This window comes from Cebus imitator, unplaced genomic scaffold (assembly GCF_001604975.1).
Source record: "Cebus imitator isolate Cc_AM_T3 unplaced genomic scaffold, Cebus_imitator-1.0 Scaffold563, whole genome shotgun sequence".
Classification (NCBI taxonomy): domain Eukaryota; kingdom Metazoa; phylum Chordata; class Mammalia; order Primates; family Cebidae; genus Cebus; species Cebus imitator.
In genome coordinates, this window is record NW_016107878.1 from 1,275,603 (window position 1) to 1,282,039 (window position 6,437).

The window sequence follows — 6,437 nt, forward strand, 5'->3', positions numbered from 1 at the left end:
TTTTTTGAGATGGAGTCTTGCTCTGTCTCCCAGACGACTGGAGTACAATGGCACAATCTATCTCTGCTCACTGCAACCTCCACCTCCTGGGTTCAAGTGATTCTCCTGCCACAGCCTCCTGAGTAGCTGGGATTACAGGCACACACCACCACACCCATCTAAGTTTTGTATTTTTAGTACAGATGGGGTTTCACCATGTTGGCCAGGCTGGCCTTGAACTCCTGACCTCAGGTGATCTGCCCGCCTCGGCCTCCCAGAGTGCTGGGATTACAGGTGTGAGCCATCATGCCTGGCCCATTTTAACCATTTCTAAGTGTATCATTCAGTGGTATTAAGTTCATTCACACTGTTGTGTTGTGCAGCTGTCACCACCACCCACCCCCAGGCCTTTTCATTTTCCCAAACTGAAACTCTATTCCCGGTAAACCCCAACTCTTTGCTTCCTCCTCTCCCAGCCCCTGCCAACCACCATTCTATTTTCTGTCTCTATGAGTTTGAGCCTTCTTGTCCTCATTTGAGTCCTACAGCTGTCACCTTTTTGTGACCGATTTATTTCACTCGGCATGACTTCTTCAAAGTTCATCCATGTTGTCCCTTGTGTCAAAATCTCCTTATTTCCAAGGCTGAGTGATATTCTGTTGTGTGGACTGACCACACTCTGTTCATCCATTCATCTGTTGATGGATGTTTGGTCCATTTCTACCTTTTGGGTAGCGTGAAAAATGCTGGTTGGAACATGGGTGTACAAATATCTCTTTGAAACGCTGGATTCTGTTCTTTGGGAGACATACCCAGGAGTGGCATTGCTGAATCACGTGCTAATTCCATGTTTAATTTTTGGAGAAACAGCCATACCATTTTCCACAGGGGGCTGCACCATTTTACATTCCCACAATTGTGACTCAGTTGCAGCCGCTGTACCAGATGTGGTTTCATTGCTTAAGCAAATTAACACATCTCCTTGTACCTGGTATGCAGCCATTGACTTGGCCAATGCCTTTTTCTCCATTCCTGTCCATAAGGCCCCCCAGAAGCAATGTGTCTTAGCTGGTAAGGCCAGGAATATGCCTCTACTGTCCTACCTCAGGGGTTTGAGAGACAGCTCTTGGCATGGGCTTTGGTGGAAACTGAACGTTTGACTGTGGATCAACCCTGACTAATGTGCAAGGGTTCCAGTTTCTCCATGGCCTTGCTGACACTTGTTATTCTCCACCTTGTTGATAGCAGCCATCCTGAGGAGTACAAGGTGGTGTTGTGTGTTATTTTTACTTGTCTCCATGTGGCTGAGGGCACGCGGGTGCACACTGGTGCACACACAGGTGGGTCACCTGAGGTCAGGAGTTTGAGAACAACCTGGCCAACATGGTGAAACCCTGACTCTACTAATGCATGCCGTGTGACTCCTGCTCAGTCCCATCTGCTGCTTCACAACGTGTCGCTAACTCAGTCATCCACCACTGGACTCTGAGCTTCTCCATCCTTCACTTCCACAGTGTTCATTGACACCAGTGCAAGCCTTGCTGGGGAAGACACAGTGAGAGCCTTTCTCAGCCATGCATTCCTCAGCCTGACTGCAAGTTCACAGCCCCCTACAAAGCCCAGCCTGAGAGCTTCCCAGCCTGGCACGTGCCCAGTCTCCCTCCCACAGCCATCCTGGAAGCCTCTGCTTCCCACCATCTTGCCAGCACTTGGCATTCGCCAACCCTCTAACTTTTGCCAATCTTAATGGGGTTTCCTGCACTCGGCTGCATTTCTCTGATTCCCGTGGGTTTGAGCAGCTCTTCATTGATGTGTGCATCATGTACCTTTTCCCTTCTGGGAATTGTCTACTGGGGTTGGCTTTCTGTCAACTTAAACAGGAGCAAACTTGGCTACTTTTAATAAAGGTCAGGCTTGTGGGAGCAGGGGCATTCTACGTGCATTGGAAGGTCAGGTCCAGCCTGCCTGTTTTTGTGCATATTCTCTTCAGTCACTGCTTGGCACCTTCAGAATGCAGCCACGGAAGGGAGTTCACGGGCTGGGCATTCTGCTAAGGGACACAGCTGTCTCTGGCCCTGCATCCAAGGACTGGACTCTCTGCTTTATTGCTCTGGTGGAGCTGCAAGCTTGAGACTCCACATGTTCTTTCAACACTCCCTCGATGGCCATCTCAGTGCCCTTTTTTTTTTTTTTTTTTTTAGAAGGTGTCCCCCCCTGTCCCCCACGTTGGTTTTCAGTGGGCCCATTCTCCCCCCCTGCCCCCTCCCCCTCCCAGGTCCTGGTTCAAGAAATTCTCCTACCTCAGCCTCCAAGTAGCTGGGATTGCAGGCATGAGCCACCACATCCAGCTAATTTTTGTATCTTTTAGTAGAGACGGGGTTTCACCATGTTGGCCAGTCTGGTCTTGAACCCCTGACCTCGTGATCCGCCTGCCTCGGCCTCCCAAAGTGCTTGGATTACAGGTGTGCGCCACCGTGCCCAGCCCGCAGTGTGCTTTTAATTGTTGACAAGCCAGAGGGTGCAGCAGAGAAAGACGTTGCTGGTGTTCAGGCTTTTGGGGACTGGCAGGGAGGGCTACTCTCCACGATGGATGATGCCACGCGTGGAGTCCAGATTGAGTTTGTTGTTTTTGTTTTGGTATCCATCATCTCAAGCATTGTCTTTCTTTGTGTGTGTTACATATAATCCAAGTATACTCTCTTAGCTATTTTTAAGTGTACAATAAATTTTCGTTGACTGTAGTTACCTCGTTGTGCTATCAAATGCTAGATCTTATCCATTCTAACCACATTTTTGTGCCCGTTACCCATCCCCTTTCCTTCCCATCTGCCAACTACCCTTCCCAGCGTCTGGTAACCATCATTCTACTCTCTAACTCCATGAGTTCAATGGTTCGATTTTTTAGTTCCCACAAATAAATGAGAACATATGAAGTTTGCCTTTCTGTGCCTGGCTTATTTCACTTAACACAGTGACTTGCAGTTCCACCCACACTGCTGCAAATGGCAGGATCTCATTATTTTCACGACTGTATAGTGCTCCATTGTGTATATGCACTGCTTTTCCTTTACCCATTCCTCTGTCGATGGACACTTAGGCTGCTCCCAAGTCTTGGCTGCTGTGAGTAGTGCTGCAGTAAACATGGAGGTGCGGGTATCTTTTCAGTATACTGATTTCCATTCTTTGGGGCATATACCTAGCAGTAGAACTGCTGGATCGTGTAGCAACTCTGTGTTTAGAGTTGTGAGAACCCCCACACTGTTCTCCGTGGTGGCTGTGCTAATTTACATTTCCACCAATGGTGTCGCCATTTACTCAAGGCTCCACAGTCAGCAGGTGGTGAAGCCGGCCAGGCTCATGCTCTTCCCTTCAGGGTGACAGGTTCCCCCTGGCTGTGGGCGGGTCCAAAGGTGGCATCTGGGAACCAGGGCCTGGATTCAAGAACCTTGGGAATATACCTGGAGCTCTGTTCTACTGTGGCTCAGCTGGCACTCAAGCTGGAAAACAAAGTCCTCCTCACTGCCCACTCTTCCGTCTCCTGTCCCCAAGTACAGGAGTCTCTCTCCGTGGCCACCACTGCCCAAGCCCTGTGCTGAGTACTGCCTGGCCACTGCCGGTGCTGACTCAAGGCCCACGAGCTCGGCAATCAGCTTGTGGTCAACGCTTCCAGGCCTGCGTCTCTCCTTCAAGGCAGCAGGCTCCCTCGCTGGCCCAGGACAGGTACAGAAACGCTGTCCAAGAGCCAAGGCCTGCAACTGAGGACACCATGGAGGGAGCATTTAGACCAGTCTTAGCTGGAGGCAAATCACCCATCTCTGGGAGTGCTGTACTCCACTCTGGCTGACCTGGCACCCAAGCTGCAAGACAACGTCCTGTTTTCTCTTCTCTGTACTTTCCTCAAGCCGAAGGAGTCTCTCTCCCCACAGCCACCACATCAGGGAATGTGCTGGGTCACGTCTGAACCAGCATGGCTGAGCTTCACCCAAGACCTGCAAAAAGTACTGCTTGGATAGTGCTGCGGATTATTCAGGACTCAGGGGCTCTTCAGTCAGTTGGTGACGAATCCTGCCGAGACTGCGTCCTTCTCTTCGAGGGAGCAGGTTTCCTCCCGGTCCAGGGTGTGTCTAGAAATGTGATCCAGGTGCTAAGGCCTGGAATAGAGGCCTCAGGACTACGCCAAGCAGAGAGAAGGAGTGTCTCCTGGAGCTGTGAGCTGCACTGCCTGGGACTGGAGTGGGGGTGGTGCAAGCACTCCCATAGCTGCCCCGGCTGGTGTCTCACTAGGTCATGTGTATCCCAAGTCCCCTGGCTCTGAGCACAGCACCAGGACTTGGCCAAGAATGACAGTCCTTGTGGCTTAGACTTCCTTCGAGTTTATTTAGGACCCCAGAGCACCTTAGCTCCTGGTGTCCAGGCTTGCTGGCACTCAGGTTTTGACCACTGGGAGGGGGGAGTTCCCTCCAGCGAAGGTTGGTCTGAAGGCTCCCTCCACGGGCACCAGCGGAGTTCTGCCGTGTGTTGCTTTCTGCTCTGACAGCACAGCACAGGTTCCAGTGGAAAGTCCCACAATCACTGCATGATATCTCCCCAGGGCGCACAGATTCTCTCTCCATGCCACGTGGCTGCTGCCTGGGGATGGGGGATGGGGGAATGGGTGGCATCAGCAATTCAAGGCCATCTTTCCTGGCCTCTTCTGTGCCCCTTTCCTTCGTATGAACTTAAAACCAGGTACACTCAGATGTAAGAAGAGTCAGAATACTCAGAGGAGTGGCTGTTGTTTCTTACTGAACCAGGCGCCAGACGGGCTGGACCAGTGGTTTCTGGCTCTGAGGAGGGATGTGGCCACCTGACTGCCTCTGCCTCCTCTCCCAGATGGAAGGTGATGTAGGTCTCTGTTGTATCAAAGGAGGAAGCCAGAGCCCTGGGCTTTGCCTAAAAGAGTCTCAGAAATAGGCAGATCTGCTGTGTTTCCCTGTTTAAGGATCTGGTCACACCCTTGCTTAGAGGTAGGCGGCATCCCCTGTCCTGTGACGGCGTCCCCTGGTGTGGTATGGGCACCACAGGCACAGCTGTAGGGGCAGCCCCACGGGCCAGGCTTCATGGAGCAGCTGCCCCAAGTTACAGCGTTCCAGATGCCCTTTTGGCCTGCTAATGTTCTCAGAGGCACTGAGGTTTTGGCGGTGGGCATGATGCCAACAATTTAAAATAGGCATTGTTAGAATCCCATGATATAATTGCTTTCAGATTCAGCCTTTATAAAAGATTTCTTTGGGGCTGGGCATGTTGGCTCACGCCTGTAATCCCAGCACTTTGGGAGGCTGAGGTGGGTGGATCAACTGAGGTCAGGAGTTCGAGACCAGCCTGGCCACCTGGCCACCATGGTGAAACCCCATCTCTACTAAAAATACACACACACAAAATTAGCTGGGCATGGTGGTGGGCACCTGTAATCCCACCTACTTGGGAGGCTGAGACAGGAGAATTGATTAAACCTGGGAGGTGGAGGTTGCAGTGAGCCGAGATTGCACCACTGCACTCCCGGCCTGGGTGACAAGGCAAACTTTGTCTCCAAAAAAAAAAAAAAAAAAAAAAAAGTTTCTTTGAGCCTCTAGTGGTTCCAATTCTCCAATTCAGAATAGAGCATCTTCTAAGTCACTCAGTGAGACCCACATTTCAATAGGAGTTTTATGCCATTTCATTCATTAGACGCAGTAGGGAACTAACCACGCCCCTGGCCTCAGGGAGTGGACCTTCCAGTGGGGAGAGATCAGCAATAGAATTTAATAATCAGCCTGCTGGGGCCACCAGGATGTAGAGAAAGCAGGATGCCACAGACAGGGTGCAGCCTTCTGGCGAGCTGCACAATCCCCGGACCCTGCGGACTACTCAGATGGGCACGGTGCCATCACAGGGTCCTTGGGACAGGGAGGCGGGATCCCTGCGGGTAGGAGACATGCCAACATGAGTGGAAGTCCACTCAGCATCAGAGTGACACTGGAAGATAGGACGCTGCTAGCTTGGCCTCGGAGGAAGGGGCCACAAGCCAAGGACCACAGTCGGCTGCTAGCAGCCAGACAAGGTGAGGAAACAGTTCTCCCGGGAGCCTCCAGCAGAACCCAGCCCTGAAGACCCCTTGACTTTAGCCCAGTGAGACTCCAGACTTCCAGAATCGCTACAGAAGAAATGTCGCTTGTTTGAAGTTATGAAGTTTGTGGTCCTTTGTTACAGCATCCCCAGGGCCCTCCTATGCGAGGTCAGGAAGTAAATTCTAATGTTAGTGCAAAGTCCTGCCTGACAAAGTGACATTGCAGCAGATGCAGAGTGAAGTGTGGCTTGTCCCACCACAGCAGCCAGGCTGGCCCAGAGCTCAGAGCCCAGCCCAACACTGGGGGACGTGACGCAGGGAGGAGGTACGGGGCTCTGGCGAGAACTCCAGCCAGAGGGGGCTCCAGGAGTGA